Source organism: Macrobrachium rosenbergii, chromosome 16, assembly GCF_040412425.1.
Source record: "Macrobrachium rosenbergii isolate ZJJX-2024 chromosome 16, ASM4041242v1, whole genome shotgun sequence".
Classification (NCBI taxonomy): Eukaryota; Metazoa; Arthropoda; class Malacostraca; order Decapoda; family Palaemonidae; genus Macrobrachium; species Macrobrachium rosenbergii.
In genome coordinates, this window is record NC_089756.1 from 23,583,018 (window position 1) to 23,600,517 (window position 17,500).

Below are 17,500 nucleotides of genomic sequence, written 5' to 3' on the forward strand. Positions count from 1 at the left end.
ATATATATATATAATACACATATAATATAATATATATATATATATATATATATATATATATATATATATATATATATATATATATATATATATATCATGATTTGAAACTGCAGCTGATCCAAGATGAGGAAGATTAAAGAAAATGAATCAATACTACATTAGTCTTCCAGCTAAGGGCGTTCAAACCCATACCATTTATTAAATGTTCAGTCCATGTTTACAAGTAACATTGAATCCATAGAGAATGACTGTGCAAGACAGAGCACTGCTTGAACGGCCGTTTGATCCCTCTGAAAGAAATATCAAAATCAAAGCGCACCAAACATTGTATTGCATTCGGTCAAGCACTTGCTGACAAATTCTAAGACTCGTCGTTTAGATCCGCTTTCAGCAATGGTGCCACGGTGATAGTTGACGAAGTTTAGATAAAGGGGATGAATATATAATTCCAAGCCTCTCCTGCTTCTGGCCATGTTTCCAGTTTTCCCCAGGCTCATGACCTATCATTCCGTATTTGAGGCCACTCATTTGGTATCTTTTACTTTTCCTGACATCTTTGCCCCTGGGCATCTTACGGGCACTTGCCTTAGCTATCAGTCGCTGCATAAGATAGACTACCTCTCGAGAGCTGGGGTCGTTAAAGAATCATCATGGGTAAAAGTGGTATAAAGCCTGTAGTTTAAGGGTTCGCAATACTGATGTAAAACTCCTGGCCCCTTTACATTAACTTTTTATGTATACTTTCTTAGCTGGATTTTGTTTGTTTGTTTATGATTATTCGTCTACTATATTTGCTATACTTCTCTCCCGGTTCTACTTTTTTCTTCACATAACACCATGCCAATTCTTGGAAGTATGCCCAGCAAGTCGATGGCTTTCGGCTTGTTTCACTGGAACGCACGAATAACAATAACAACAGATCTCCAGTTGCCACCACGGGCAACATGCGGTGCAAAGCGAACGTTTTTAAATCCCCTTTCCCCAGGTTTAATCACTGAATGGCTTCGTCCTCATTTAGGGCATGTACGCCTTCATGGCTGGAGGGTGAGTGGGGATCCTGCCCTCCGTCAAGGGAAAGGAGAGATGGGAGCGTGGTTGGGGGAGTTTCAGGTGAGACGCTGGATGGGAGGGGAGGGAGAGGGAGGAGCCGAGGAGTGTGGGACGATGGCTAATTCAAATGTATTGGATATTTTGCGGCTAGGGGGAAATTATCAAAGTCTTAAAAAAAGAAAAAAAAAAAAAAAACATATTTCGCTGAGCATATTGAAGTTCAAGAGTTCGGCTTTTTAGAAACGGCGTGGAAAGGGGTGGAGAAGGCAGGGGGCTTGGGTGGTTAGGGAAGGGGTCGCTGGAGATGGAAGTTTTTAGAAAAACGTCTTTGATGTTTACAACATTGAGATTGAGGTATACGCAGGGAAACCTCGAGTCCTAAAACTTCTCTTTTACTCTTTTTTTCCTCTGAAGGTTGCTGGCTTCCTTAATCCTTAATCCGAAATCCATTTCGGTCCTTCAGTCAATCCGCAGGGTAGCGGCTGTCTTCAATGGAAGATAGAGGGCTGCGAAAGTGAAAACCATGCAAAGGAAACAAGGAGAATAATGGTAATCCATAGTAGGTTAATAGCCTTGCATATTTTCTTACTTTCCTTAAGTGAAATTTTCAAAGAGGTTTGACGATTAGAGAAATACCGGATAACAGAAAAGATTATATTCTAGGGTCTAAGAAACGAAAACCTTTAATATTTCTAAAGACCAAGTAATTAAAATTAGTGTTCAACACCATGCTGTGGTTTCCACCCGGTTCACTTATTCAATAATTTATACTGAAATGATTTAGTAGAATTCTTTGTGGATTTTAAGCCGTACCCACTTGATTAGGAACAAAATTGGCAGGTGAGTGCCCCTCTACCTAACAATTTTGTTACCTTCAAAACTTTATTTTCACTGAATCTCCCACGGATCAGTTCTGTTCCAACCTAGATAGGATATTTCATATCCATACTCCTCAGAATAAGTCGCTAAAACAATAAGGTTTTTGCGACACCGATGACCTTGGTAACTGCCACGACGGTTTGAAATAAAAGCAATCCCTCAATCAATTTATCTCTAAAAGACGCGTCTGGAGAACCGAATATCCAAATATCCCCTTTATCTCTTTTCCAAAGGGCGTTCTCAGAAAGAGAATATCCCTGCGTCCTGTTTCCTGCCTTCCGAAGGTCGCGTCTCAAGAGGGGAATATCCACGTGTCCTTTTTTCCCCTCCTATCGGAAGGGCGCGTCTCAAGAAAGGAATATTCAAATATGCTTTTATCTCATTTCCGAAGAGCGCGACTCACAAGGGGAGTATCCACTTGTCTTTTTCTCCCTTCGGAAGGGAAGACCTCAAGAAAGGAATATGCCATTTCTTTTTTTTATTCCTTTTTTTACTTTTCTAAAGAGTGCACCACTAGTTGATGGCCAGAAAATATTGTAAACATTAAAGAAAAATTGAAAGATTTCACTTTAATGACGGTATTTAATAATTATTTAATGGAATAATAAACATAAGAAATGGTTGGTAAATATACTTGAGTATAAAAAGATATCCCTAAAAATGACCAGTTACGAAATATGAGAGAGAGAGAGAGAGAGAGAGAGAGAGAGAGAGAGAGAGAGAGATTTTAATATTCACGTCAATTAGATGAAATTCCATACAGTCTCCTACTCTACTGCAGATTCCTAATGTCTGTTGCTAGTTTCCAAAAGATAATATAATCTTTTGATCTTCGTTTTGAAGAATATTTAAAACTCTCTAATCTATTCTGAACTTAACAAGAAACAAGTAAAAAATCCGCGGAAGTTTCTTCGGCGCAATCGAGTTTTCTGTACAGCCGCTACAGCACATCATCAAGACCACCGAAAACATATCTATCTTTCGGTGGTCTCGGTATAATGCTGTATGAGCCGAGGCCCACGAAACTTTAACCACCTCCCGGTGGAGGCTATTCTATGTGGCTGCCAGAAGCACAATTATGGCTTACTTTAACCTTAAATAAAATAAAAAACTATTGCGGCTAGGGGGCTGCAATTTTGTATGGTTGATGATTGGAGGGTAGATGATCAACATGCCAATTTGCAGCCCTCTAGCCTCGGTATTTTTTAAGATCTAAGGGCGGACAGAAAAAAGTGCGGACAGACAGACAAAGCCGGCACAATAGTTTTCTTTTACAGAGAAAAAAAAGCGGCCAGTCTTTAACGGTTATTTTTAAGCATAATTCTTTCGATTAAAGAAGCTGTTAAGAATCTAAATTTAATTGTAATCACCAAAATGTTAATTGCTCCAAAATAATTTAATTCTGGCGGATCTCAAGAGCACTCGGAATCCAGAATCTCGTTATGACTGTGTTTGGAATTTTGTCAGCGGAGGAAAATGGACCAAGGATGAAGTCATTTTCATACTGAGTTTTTTATACTCTAATACTTTATCATTTTTGCGCAGCTTAGGTTCTCCTGCTCGGGTATTATATATACATACATTTATATACACACACATTTATATATATATAATTTATATATATATATATATATATATATATATATATATATATATATATATATTATACACATATATATATATATATATATATATATATATATATATATATATATATATATATATATATATATATATATATATATATATATATATATATATATATATATATATATATATATATATATATATATATATATATATATATATGCATATATATATATATATATATATATATATATATATATATATATATATATATATATATATATATATATACTGTATATATATATATATATATATATATATATATATATATATATATATATATATATATATATATATATATATATATATATATATATATATATATAAACATATATACATATATATATATATTTGTATATATATATATTATATATATATATATATATATATAATATATTATATATATAAATAAAATGAATAATATATGATAAACATTATACACACATACATATGCAGTATATTTGTATTAATGTGTTTGTACGTGTGTCTATGTTTGACTAAATGGGTTAAGGAGAAATAAAATGAATAACTGATAAACATTAACAGAGCCAGAAAGAAAAAAAAACACTCTCACAACCTGCCCTGATTTTAGCATTTCCGTTCCTCATTAAAAAAAGGTAAACTAGTTTTTCTCCTTGATTACATACTATTCCCCATTTATGCAAATTTTCTGGGGGGAAGGAATTTAATCAGATTGCTTTCCGTCTTGAGGGAACGCGGAGGCCGAGAGGCCAACCTTCAATGTCTACCTCCCCCCACCCCCCCACCCCTTCCCCCACCAACACCCAACCATTCCTCGGATCTCCAGTGTCTTAACTCCCTCACCCTACTAACACCCTTCCAACTCTTAGTTTCTTGTTTTTTCAGCCTCTTTCCTACAATCGGTCTTATTTCTACTTCCTTCCAGAACCCTTTCCCCCACTTAGAGTGTCTGTCTCCCTGTCTACCTCCTTTCAAACGCCCATCTACTACACTCCAGTACTTCTTCCATCTGCCTAACGTCCCACCTCGTAACAATCACAAGTGTCTTACTTCTTGTCTCTTGTCAACAATTGATGTCTTGCATTCCTCTCTTCTTCCACAGCTAGTGTCTTACCTCTCTCCACCACCCAATAGTTAGTGTCTTATCGCCTTGCCCTTTTAATTTCCTGCCGAGTTACCTTTACCCACCTTCACACCACGTTATAAGAAATAAAAAAAAAAATCCTTTACTTAAGGCTATCACGTTTTCTAGTCACGACAGAACACGGTTTGCAGAGATTTGTAATATTGCCGTATTCCCTGTTTTCACTGGAAGTCATATTCAAGTTTTGCTACATAAAACCCAGTGCCCTCATCATGCCCAGCCTTTAAAAAAAACTGACGAAAGGAACAGACTTACTTCTTGAAGGATGAATTTATAAAAGTCAAGGAAAACGAAAGCAAGAACAAACTTCCAGAGCCTATCACTACATGTATAGTATCAATCATTGGACAGGGCATTTCGGAAACTATGATTTCCAAAGAGTAATTCCGGATATAGGTGGAATGACACTTAAAAATGTCCTGCACATTTCAGAACTTGAAATTCCCCGGAAGAACACTGGGGTGACGCCATTATCAATAATAAGTGGAATTTTACTATTGATGCCTATAAACTTCTAAAGTTTTCCTTTCTGTATTAGATAAAGTCCATGGAAAATGAGGGACATGAGAAGAGTGCAAAATTAAATTATAGTAAACTGCGTTTGATGCGGAAGAGGAAGAGAATGGTAGGGAGAAGAAGGTAATAACAGGAATAGAAGAGCAGTTCTTCCTTGAACCTTTCCTCTGAAGGAAGAAGGCGAATAAGATTAAAAGGGCAAACAAAAAAAAAAAAAAAAAAAGCACGGCGGTTCCTTGAACCTCTCCTCTCTTCCCTTCGCCAAATTCTGCGGTGTATCGGAACCAGGAATAAAATAGTACGATGGTCAATATTGGCACACATGCCCACCAGCCCTCTCTCTCTCTCTCTCTCTCTCTCTCTCTCTCTCTCTTGCAGAGCCTGGCAAGGAGTAAAGGGATTTTGCCTCGTCTGAGTTTGAGAAAGCTCTGCCGAACCCGAAGAGAGCTTGTTTACTATCAATATTCTGTTTATTTTGAACATGAGGCCAGACTCAGGCCCAGTCCTCGGGTTTCATCGATTTGCTCGTACTTATTTTTATCCTTTTTTTTTTTCTCTCTTCTCTCATTCCCTCCCTCCCTCCCTCCCTCCGCATTTACCGTGCATGGTAACCGCCCATTTACGCGAGGCAAATCTACATGATGCTGTTTAATTATTGCGGTAAGGACCAATGGATATCCCATTCTTTTTCACTGCCTTTCTTTTATTTTCTGGTTTTGGGATTCTTGCTAATTAATTGAGGAGACTGATGCAGTGAAATAAATACAAAAGGATTTGCATGCACGTGGCGCCATTATTATACATTCCAACTGTGTCCGACTGAATGTTTGTTTTCCGCGTTGCCAACAAAAGAGATCGGTGGATTCCAGTGAAAAAGTGGATTAAACTTTGGGATGGTTCCCGATCCGAAAGCGGATCAAGGATGCTTTCTTTTTAGCTTTGGTGGGGGGTTAAACGCTCTCATGGTCGTTTCTAGTTCGTCGAGAAGCATATTACCAAACTCTGGACGTTGCTCGTTACTCATCTCATCTTAGTTTTCTACTCTCTTTTTTCCACACTTAAACTTAATCCACATCTTTAAAAGAAAAGCTCACTTATCCTTTTCACCAATACTCATCCTATTCAATCCTACCCTTGCTGCCATTGTGAGCATTAGTAAGTTATTTTGCTTCTACACGATAGCTAAAAAAAGGGGATACTGTAAGCAGAGGTACGCAACCCGTGTAAATTTATGAAATGGACAGCGCTAATGCATCCGGGGCATTAGCAGCGGATGCAGTCATGAAAAGACATTTAAAAGAAAGGCGCCAACTCATTAGCACCAAGGACCTCGGTAATGCAACCACCGTCAGGTAATGTGAAATACGCTTCTGACCTCCTTTGATCAGGCTTGACCTACGGCATGACTGAATTTACCGAGCTCGCAGCCCGCTTTTTAACGACTCGCTGTCCATTCGAACGACGTGAGCAGGGTAAACGACAGACAATGACATCGGCCGACACTGACGCGAAGGAGCCAATGGGCGCGCAGGGTTTAACGAGCACTGTCAATCTCGGGCGGAATTCGCTCGTTACGGGGGGTTAATTATCCCCTCGGCTTTCGATAATGCCTAACTTCCGTGCTTCACGGAGCCTAAGCACAGGGTATACATTATCATATGCGAGCCATGGTTTTCGGACGTCTCACGATCGCGTTGTCCAATTTCAGTAGCATTAGAGTTCGGAATCTCTCTCCTTTGCCATTATTGTAATGGAAAATGGGTTCGTGGCTCCGGTCCCCTGGAGGAGCAGAAAATGGAGAACTGAGGAGAATGTGCAGGAGGGGGAAGGAGGGCAAAATACTAGATGTTATGTCTCCTTCGGCTGTCATTTTAAAATTGCATAATTTGAGTCCGTCTGATAGTCTCTGCATTGCATACACACAGTTTCTATGTTCATGGAGAGGTTTTGCATATACTATATTTATAGACCTAGAGGAGCAATGCATATATATATATATATATATATATATATTATATATATATATATATATATATATATATATATATATATACTATATATATATATATATATATATATATATATATTTCTATCTTAGGGCTTCGCCTTCCTCACACTTTCGGATTTGCTTACCACTGCCCAGCTATACATACGAGAGGTGGTAAAATGAATAAATTGTCACCTGCGTTAGCAAGAAACCATGCACAATAGGATCCACAACACGTTGCAAGGCATAATAAATATATATATATATAATATTATATATATATATATATATATATATATATATATGTATATATATATATATATATATATATATATATATATATATATATATATATATACTGTATATATTATATTCACTATCTTGCCACTTGCACAGCAAGACCCTTCCGTTAGTATCCATCTTCCGTTCTACTGTATATATCCAGCTCTTTAGGTCTTTTACTCGATCACTTTTACACTTCCAGATTGTACACACTTGTTATCAACCTACCGTCCTGCATTCTTTCCACGCGATCGTACCATCCAAACACACTCTGCTCGCTCCATTCAATCACGCTTAACTTTCACGTGTCATCATATACCACACAATTTCTGTTCTTCCTACGCCACACATAGTAGGCAATAATTTCGTCTCATTGACTCAACCGGATTTGTTTTCATTACTACGTAGCATCCACACTCCACTTCCATAAAGGAAAGTTGGCTCAATTATTCCTTTCAACATTTCCACCTTGGTTTCCATAGACTCCAATTCTTTTCGCATACCCTTGCTTCACCTGTTCGGTGACTCGTCTTTCTCGTCCTACCATATTCCGTTATATGTTATCCCCATGAATACATACATACATACACACACACAAACACACACATATATATATATATACATATATATATATGTATATGTATATTCCTCTCTACCCATCAATGAAATTGTCGATCTACCTATGTCTACTGGCGTTTCGTCTGTTCATGTTAATTACCGAATGACTAATACCTTAATTTTCGAAATGATCGGTTCCCAAAAGTGATAAAATAAGTTTCGGTCTCAGATGACAAAATACAGGAAAAGACAGATAACAGCTATCAAAAATAATTTTGATTTTAAAACAGAGAAGTCTCCTTAAGGAATACAGCATTTTGTCACTGACCACAAAAGTGTAAAAAATGTAATTTATGTGGATAGATAAAAGCTGACAGAGGTAACGCAATAAATGATTCTTTTATTATGAAGACATGTACACTATTTTGAACACTGAATTAAACGTTGAAAAAAAAAACACTGAATAAAACTCAAGCGTTAAGATATAAAAAAAAACCTGTCCACTTCAGTTTTTTCTTTACTTCACTAATACACGTAAAAATTTCGGCACTTCAGATACGTAATGATCAAGGTTTAGCTCCACTGCGCCAAGTGCCACTGACGGCGTCACAAGGAGGAGGTTATTGGAGTCCGATATCTGGCTGAAGGGCCTAAAGACTTGCTTCCCCATGCGGTTTTCCTTTAATGAATTTTGCTAAATCATTTTACGTTTTGCTTTCGCTCTTATTTTCCACCTCCGTGGCCAGAACGGAATGAAGGTTACATATATGCCGTGAATGATTGTTTGTTAGTCGTTTTGCGTGTTACTTTTTTCGGTACTCGTAACATTATTAGAAGCAGTATAAAAACTGCCAGTTAGCAGAAATCGTTAAAATAATACCCGTATATGGATTTGCTCTTCTGCCTCGTTTGTCTGTCTGCACGACTGTCCGCAAGCTATCAAGACGCCTCAGCAAGTCATCAGTGATTTTCAATGGCATTACGAGGATGAGAGGGCTACGGCCAAGAGAGAATTGTTCCAAGATGATTTCGGATACGCCTCTGGATCTTTTTTTTTTTTTAGCTGTATCTTGTTTTTGTCCTTTGTGTATAAGTATTTTGAGAGGTGAACTGATCGATGTACGGAAATAATAATAATATGACATTTCTACCATCCGCAATCGGATGTGTGTTTTCGAATGCATAACGGTTCATAAGTTGACATTTACAATTTTTAAATGCTAATTTTAATTTGAACTTATCTTCAGGTTAATTCAGACTTTGATGAATGCCGTGCTCCTTGGAACAAGGCTTCAGGCGTAGAAATGTACTCGGGTATATATATATATATGCATGTGTATATAATATATATATATATATATATATATATATATATATATATATATATATATATATATATATATATATATATAATTCCAAAATTGTATACTCAAAAAACAGAAATCAGACCTTCGGAGTCTGATGCGAGTGGCAATGGTTTTTTATAAGACCGCTAACTTAATTAACAAGCTTCTTCTAAAGTCACTCCCAAAATTACCCCCTAAAAACTGTAATTAAAAAACTAATGGTAGTTAAATTACATACGGGCGTTATTTATAACAAATAAATGAATACATCTCAGCTAAAAACTAAATTACTGTAAATAAACTACGAACACACCGTCTATTTATTTTACATAAAATAAAATATTTTACATAAGATTTTTCTCTTTCTTCTCCTTCCTCTTGTACCAAATATTATTTGAACTTCTTTTTCTTCTTCTTCTTCTTCTTCTTCTTCTTCTTCTTCTTCTTCTTCTTTGAGTAGGAAGAAAAGGAGTCTCTCGTCCCTCAAGATTAGAAGTACCCTGAGATGTCCTCAAGGCGCTAGATTGATCTTTTAAAAATCTCTTTACGCTTTATACGACAACTAGCGTACCCATATCGTCAGGAAGGACGTCGATATAAGAGAGGGTCAGAACGTTAAGTACTCTCCAAGGCTCGGACCCAGGTACCTTCACTCTGCATTTTTATATCGGGGCTAGTGGTGAGAAAGGCAGGCCTCGTACTAGACGACGGCAAGGGTTAACGTAATGTATTGTTGTGTAGCAACAATATACGTACAGTGGCGTTGTTACACACAGAAAAATTAAATACATGTATAAAACTTGCGTATTTTTTAATAAAAATACAATTAATTTGTGAGAACTTAGTCCAAGCTATGAAGGGCCATTATTAAAGATAATACTGCCAATAAAAATCCCATCAGAAGTAATGCTGGGAATTTTCCACCTTCCTCTGTAGTTCCAAAACCATTTTAACCTTCCTCTTTCTGAAGGGTAAGTTTGGCACTACTTACATGGATGGGTCCACTGATAGACATTCCTTGCAGAACGACCTTGTTTTCCAGGAACAAAAAGCCTTGGCGTTTCCACTCATAAATAAATATTTATCTTCCCATTGAATTTTAATTTCAAAGTTGTTTCCCTCGAGGTCAAGGTCAACCCTTTTTTTCCAAATATCTTTTACGTCCTCACCGATAAGCAAATGGATGTTTATACAAACACGTACACACATACACATATATATAAACACATATATATACTATATATATACACAAATGTATATATGTATATATATACATATATATATACATGCATATATACTCGTATATAACATGGATACACAGCCAACGTATACTTACATAGATTAATATATATATAAGTAGTTTTAAATGTACTCCCTTTCCCCTGAAAGAGATGTGTTTCAAGAGTGTTAAACTTGTGCTTTTCCAACACTTCTTTTAGAGTGAATTTACGACCCACCACAGTTGGCTAACCCCTGGGTACCTAATTCAATGCTTAGGCCAACTGAGACACTAATGAGTTTTCAGGAAACGGTCCCAAGACGAAACTCCCCTGTGGGATTGAACTTTGGTCTCCCACTGTGTGAGCCAGGGTCGGAGCCGCTGAGCCACGGAGATCCATACACAAACAAACACACACACACACACACACACACACACACACACACACACACACATATATATATATATATATATATATATATATATATATATATATATATATATATATATATATATATATATATCTTTTAATCTGCGTATAGGTGGAAGTGTATGCATCCTTGTTTATATAACGGAACGTATAAAACCCCTTTGCCTTGGCAAAACAATAAATGATATTGTATGTAGCGAAAGGTAAAACAAAACCAAAGAAATCGAGCTATTTATATGAATGAAAGAGATGAAGACAACGTGGCCGGAAGATAAGAGCAGGCAGAAACCTCCAACACAAAAAAATCCTTCATTGGCAACAAGAGAGAGAGAGAGAGAGACACACACACACACACACAGTCCCAACAACAGACGGACACAGAAAGAGGGAAAAAAATTATCATTAGCAACAATCGTAAATTCTCTCGGCCCTTTTCCTCCCGTCTTGATTTTAATATTCAGCTTATAAAGGGAGCGCGCGTTCCCTGAATCTCTATATCCCTCCCCTTTCCCCACACTTTCCCAATCCTTCCTCCGTCTCTCTCTCTCTCTCTCTCTCTCTCTCTCTCTCTCTCTCTCTCTCTCTCCCCTCTTCACTAAAACCATCCTTTCCCACTAGTCTCCCCTTAGCCACCGTTCCCCTCGCCTCCCCCCAACCCCGCCCATCCCCGGAATCCACATACGAACCCTTCCTCCCACACCCACCCGTTCTACTTATCAGGACGCCCACCCCATGTCCCCTCCTTCCCCTCCAGGCATCTCTATCCTTTTCTTTTCAGTCTCCTCATTTGCATGTAAATGTGCTCGTATCGTAAAAAATATTTGGTCACCTAGAAAATCTAAAGTTAGCACCCTTGCGGCGTGATGGAAGGGAAAAAAATGGCGCTGGCGAGCGAGTAAAAATGTCTTGTTCTGGCTTGAAGGGATGTCTTTGAAGATGGGGCCAAATTGTGTTACCCGGGTCCCCTTTGTCTGAGACACTGAGGGGGCGGTTGGGGGAGGGGAGAGGGGGAGATGAGGGAGAAGATGGGGGAGGAGAAGAAGATAGGACAGGAGTGGTTGTTAAAGACGAGAGGTGGTGGCGGAGGAGGGGGATGGAGGAGGAGGAGGAGGGGGAGGGGAAAGCAGAAGAAGCGATAGAATTGCGGAACATGTGTAAAGGAGGGATTGGAGGGCGATTGGGAAGGGGTGAGGGGAAACGGCAAAGAAGGCGGAGAGGGGAAAGGAGAACATGGAAATAAGAGAACTGCAGATGATAAAGAGAGGGAGAGAAGACCGCTTGACAATAAAAGAGACTTCGCAAGGGAAAAGAATGTCTTTTGGGGGAAGGTTGATGGTAGGGGTGGTGTGAGGTCTGAATGAAAGGTGAAAGTGAGGTTTACGGGAAAGAAGAATTATTGTGAGAGATTAAGAGGAAGATAAGAGGCCAGCGTAAATAGAAAAAGGAAGGATGTAAATGGGGAAGTAAAAGAAATACGCGATGTAAATGGAGAAGTAAAGGAAATACGGAGTAGGACTTAACGAGAAGTGTTGACGAAAAAAAGTGTGACAGAGAGAGAGAGAGAGAGAGAGAGAGAGAGAGAGAGAGAGAGAGAGAGAGAGAGAGAGAGAGAGTTAAATTACAAACCGGTCTGGATACAGATATTTGATAACCGACACCAGAGGTGAATACTTAATAAACGAATGACACAGCATAGGGTTAAAGCATAGCATGATGCCTGACTATTGCAAATCCAGTGTAAAAATGAGGTAAATAAAAAATAAGAATAACAAAATATAAAATGAGCAAAGAAATATTTGGCTCATAAAAAAACTAAGAACACAAGATAACTGAAAATCATCCAAAACAGTAACGACTTCCTTTCCATTCATCCACTTCCCCTAAGGCAGAGTCTTGTTCTGCTACATAATATAACTATTAAAACAATCAAGCATATTAAGAATATCTGGTAAGAATGCCTTCCCTTCTTCCTCTTTTCCACTAACTCAGGTACCGGCAACTGTCCACTGTGCCTCTTTCTCCCGAAATAGGTCTTTTAAAAAGCCTTACGGTAAATAACAAGGTTTCCTTCGGTCAAGAATCTACTTCAATTCCCCTTCCACCCTCCCCCCACCGCCCCACCACTCTCACTCTCTCTTTCCTGGAATTTTCACTCGAGAAGGTGGTGGTCATTATGACCACGCTTTTGTTTTCTATATTGATGTTAATGATGGTCAGATGTCTGTCTGTCTACGCCTCTGTCTGTTTGACTGTCTCTTTTCTCAATAGAAATTCACGCGTGTGTTTTTTTTCTTTTTTTAAACATGTTTTCTTTTTCGATTCATGGGCTTTCTTCCCTTGGGGTGGTTCAATATTAACTTCCGGTTCTCAACAATTTTCGGACACAAGACAAATTCATGGGGCCAGGCTTCCTTTCTTGCTTCTTTGATTAATGGTTTTCTGTGTGTGTGTGTGTGTGTCTATGTGTTTGTGTGTGTGAGTGTGTGTCGTCTCTTGATGTACAGATAACTTTACATACAAGTTATCTTTTAAGTTTTACTCTTTTATTATGGTTTGGAAACACTTACCTCTCTCTCTCTCTCTCTCTCTCTCTCTCTCTCTCTCTCTCTCTCTCTCTCTCTCTCTCTCTCTCTAACAAAATACAAACACGAATAAACAAACAAATTACTCGGGAGTGTTTGTCTACAATTCGGCGCTTTATTATCGTAACTGATCATTATCAAAATTGATTTGTCTCCGGCCTTTATAGGAGAAGATAACATCAGTCCGTCCTGAGACGAGAACTCATTTTTAAGATATGAAAATATTAATATCTTCTATTTGTACTAAACTATCTTTGAAGTTTATGTCTAACTACTAGAGTGTACATGCGTCAGTATGTATGCCTATCATGCACATACGTTAACTGCCCGTTTATAATCTCATTTTACAAAGAATGTGAATACTTATATACCATAATAGATGTTCTGTTATCATAGCCGCACTTCTTAGAAAACAAGTGACGAAAAAAGAAAAAAAAACTGTTATTGTTTCTCATACACACCATGTAATGAGCTTATTAGGATCATGCTATTGTCTGGAATCAGCAGCAAATAGGGGAAGCAGTAGAGGAAAAAGACGAATGCAAGAGAAGCAAAATGGAATGGGAATATGTGGATGGTAATTTTCACTGCGTTTAGTTCAGTCTCTATTATATGTTCCTGTTTGCAGTATGAACCTATAGTTTGCAAGCGCAGAAAGTAGGAATAAGTAGAGAAGAACTCAAAACGGAAAGGGGAACGTGTGAAATATACTGCAGACGAAATAGAAAGAGGACAACATACTGCATGTAGTTGCAACTCCATGCAATGTGATTACAACCTTTTGTCTGAAACCAGCACTAAGGAAGAGGGAGAAGCAGAAGAACGAGAGAAAAGAAGAGAGCAAAACCGAAAGGGGAACATGCGCGAGATATACTGCATCAAGCTGCGCCTCTTGTTTGTTAAGCAAGCTCTATTCTTCAAGTCCATTATGATGTGAAATCGGCCCATTCGTTTTCCATTCTACGCCCGTGGCTTATTCCTACGTCTTTGATGCCGGCCCGGGATGAATATTGCAAGGGCACGCTTGTACTGCGGAGCCTTTTGTTCTTGGGTATAATGCCATTTCGTTTTTATGATAATTTCGGCGTCTGTTCGAGGCCAGGCCGCCGCCGTCGTCTTCAGGGCAAGGAGACCGACTTTGAAATGTATGGTTTACTGGGAGACAAAAGGAGGGGAGGCTGCGAAGTGATGACTTTACTTTGTCTGTGTGTTTCTTACTCCTTTTTATTTGCTTTGGGAGTTTTCTCGTTGTTCACAGTGCCTGGGAGCTGTATGTAATATTCATTTTTAATATATTTTATTATTCACGCTATGAGGCACTGATCCTGATGCGAGAGAAGGAAATGAAAGATTAGATAATTACATTTCAGCTGGATTTTGCTTATAAGTAATAAAGACTATAAAACTGATTAAAATAACATATATTAATACAACAATACTTGTTTTTTTTTATTACTGCTTTACCTGACATTTTTATTATTATTAGTATTATTATCATTATTATCCCCTGATATACATCAATAATCTCTAAATGCCAACATGAAACATAATAATAATAAAAAAAACGAAATTACCAATAGTAAAACTATTTTAATTTCAGGCTGAATGACCTAGCTTCGGTGGTTCCCGACGACTTCAGGCGTGATAAGACGAAGAGTAATGACATGGAGCGAAGGGCCCCATCAAAATAAGAAGATCGCGCAATGGACTCACGAAGAATATAATGGGATCGCGCAAGGGTCTCGGCGTAACGAGTACATAAGTATTAATCTGTTTATGCGTTGTATCATAAACGGTAATTAATAGAGTACTAGGAGTTGTTTGCTCTTTTCTTCGGTAGGTAATTCTAAAGTAGGAGCTCTCTACTTTCTTATCCTTTGAAAAGTTTCCATCATATGCATAGGTATATTTAAAATACAGATAAATATATATATATATATATATATATATATATATATATATATATATATACATATATATATACATATACATATATACATTTTATAAAGTACTCACAGGCTCACCCACAACCACAACCACACATACATACACACACACACACACACACACACACACACACACACACACACACACACACATATATATATATATATATATATATATATATATATATATATATATATACTCTCTATATATATATATATCATTATTTGCATAAATGTTATACACATGAAGACAACACGTACACTTAGGTAGTATAGTACTGTTCTGCATTCAGAATTTATCTTTTATTTGTTGGTTATAAGTATAATATTTGCTTCTTTTTTTGTGAAGAAAAACTTATTCTAAATTCTTAAGGAATAATCAAGTCAAATAGGGATCTAACACTTTTTTTCTTTATATTTCTTTGTATTTTTTTCGTTAATAAAATATACTTTATCAACAACACTGTTTCATCTCCCACTGAAAGATAAGCAAACCCAATTTTGGAACAAGATCAGAAAACGAAATTTAAAAAAATCTATAAAAATATCCCGTTCTTTTTTTTATTTTATTAATTCCATTTTACTAATATTCCACACTCTCTCAATAATGTAAGTTGGAATTAATGAACTTCAAGTTCTAAAGATGAGTTTTCCGAATGATTTGAACGTATTTATTCAAAAAATTCTTTGTACAGACATAATTACAGAACACTTAATCCCAGATTAAGCAAAGCTATAGTAACAATACCTCTGAAAACAAAATTTCGGAAATCTCCCCCCCCCCTCCCTTTCCCCGAACTCATCAACCTTGAAGAGCGAATAATTAATGTAAAATGACGTTACACTGAATATGGTCATCCTTTCCTTTGTTATCAAGATCCATTTTTTCCTTCCAAGTTCATTTTCTTGCTTTATTCGGGTCTGGGCTATTGACAGGAAATACATCACTACGTTATTAAAGTACTGAAGTGTCTACTATGTTCCAACACTGTATCGAAATGAAACGTTGCTCGGGAGATACTCTTCCCTTTAAGCGCTTAATTCACATAAATCACATGAACAGACTATTTGGCCAAGAGGAAAGTGAAACAACGCAGTGAGAGAGCTGTCGCCTTTACTTGAAGGCCTTTTCCAGCAACCATGAAAATGTCTTGAAGTAAAGGCGAAAGATCTCGCATGCCTTTGTGCCACTTTTATCGTGGCCAAATACTTTGTTTATAACTTATATCACGTCGTCATTCCCGTGACAGAAGTTATACGTAACACAAGAAGTGTAACTACACGTATGAACAGATGAATGTGGGTCATGCAGCACTTAGTAACTATAATGCAGGCTGTCCTACGGGTTTCAAAAAAAAAAAAAAAAAAAAAATATACATAATGGTGACAAAATTTAAAGGCTGCTCAATTGTAATTTCTTAGCTAGAAGCGATACATAAACAGATAGCTCGCGAAATAAGATTATTTTTAAAGCTTTATCGGCGATAAGACAACCAACATCATTGCATGATGTCAAACTAATGTAAGAAAAAAAAAAAAAAAAGAAATTCAGTAATACCGACATAGAGAGAGGGACTGACGGGCACACGATACACACGTTAATCAGTGAGATGCAACAAGAATTCGAAAAAGATTTAAAGGGAACTAAAGCACCATTTATTTATATCAGCATTGACATTGGAGATCACCTTATTACAAAACCTAGATTAAAAGAGGACCAACCTCATGAACCTCATTAAGACCAACAGAGAGGCATTCGAAAAGAAACTAAAGCCGCGGATACGAGTGTGTGGCCTTCATCATCGTGCCTCGTCAACCTGCGAATCAACAGCGCTTCTGATATCTTAACGGTAATTTGCCAGGGCACGATAATGAAATCTTCAGACTCGTTGGCCATGTCTATACAGGATAAACCCAAATTCCTCCCTCTAC

At 37.4% G+C, this 17,500-nt stretch overlaps 1 long non-coding RNA gene across 1 annotated transcript in view; it reads left to right on the forward strand.

The window, feature by feature from the left end:
* The window catches only part of LOC136847194 (uncharacterized), a 129,175-nt gene extending 113,519 nt beyond the window's left edge, over positions 1 to 15,656 (forward strand). The window contains exon 5 of the long non-coding RNA XR_010855651.1: positions 15,223 to 15,656. This is a non-coding gene — a long non-coding RNA (uncharacterized lncRNA). The remainder of the gene's footprint in view (positions 1 to 15,222) is intronic.
* Positions 15,657 to 17,500: the final 1,844 nt, after the last annotated feature.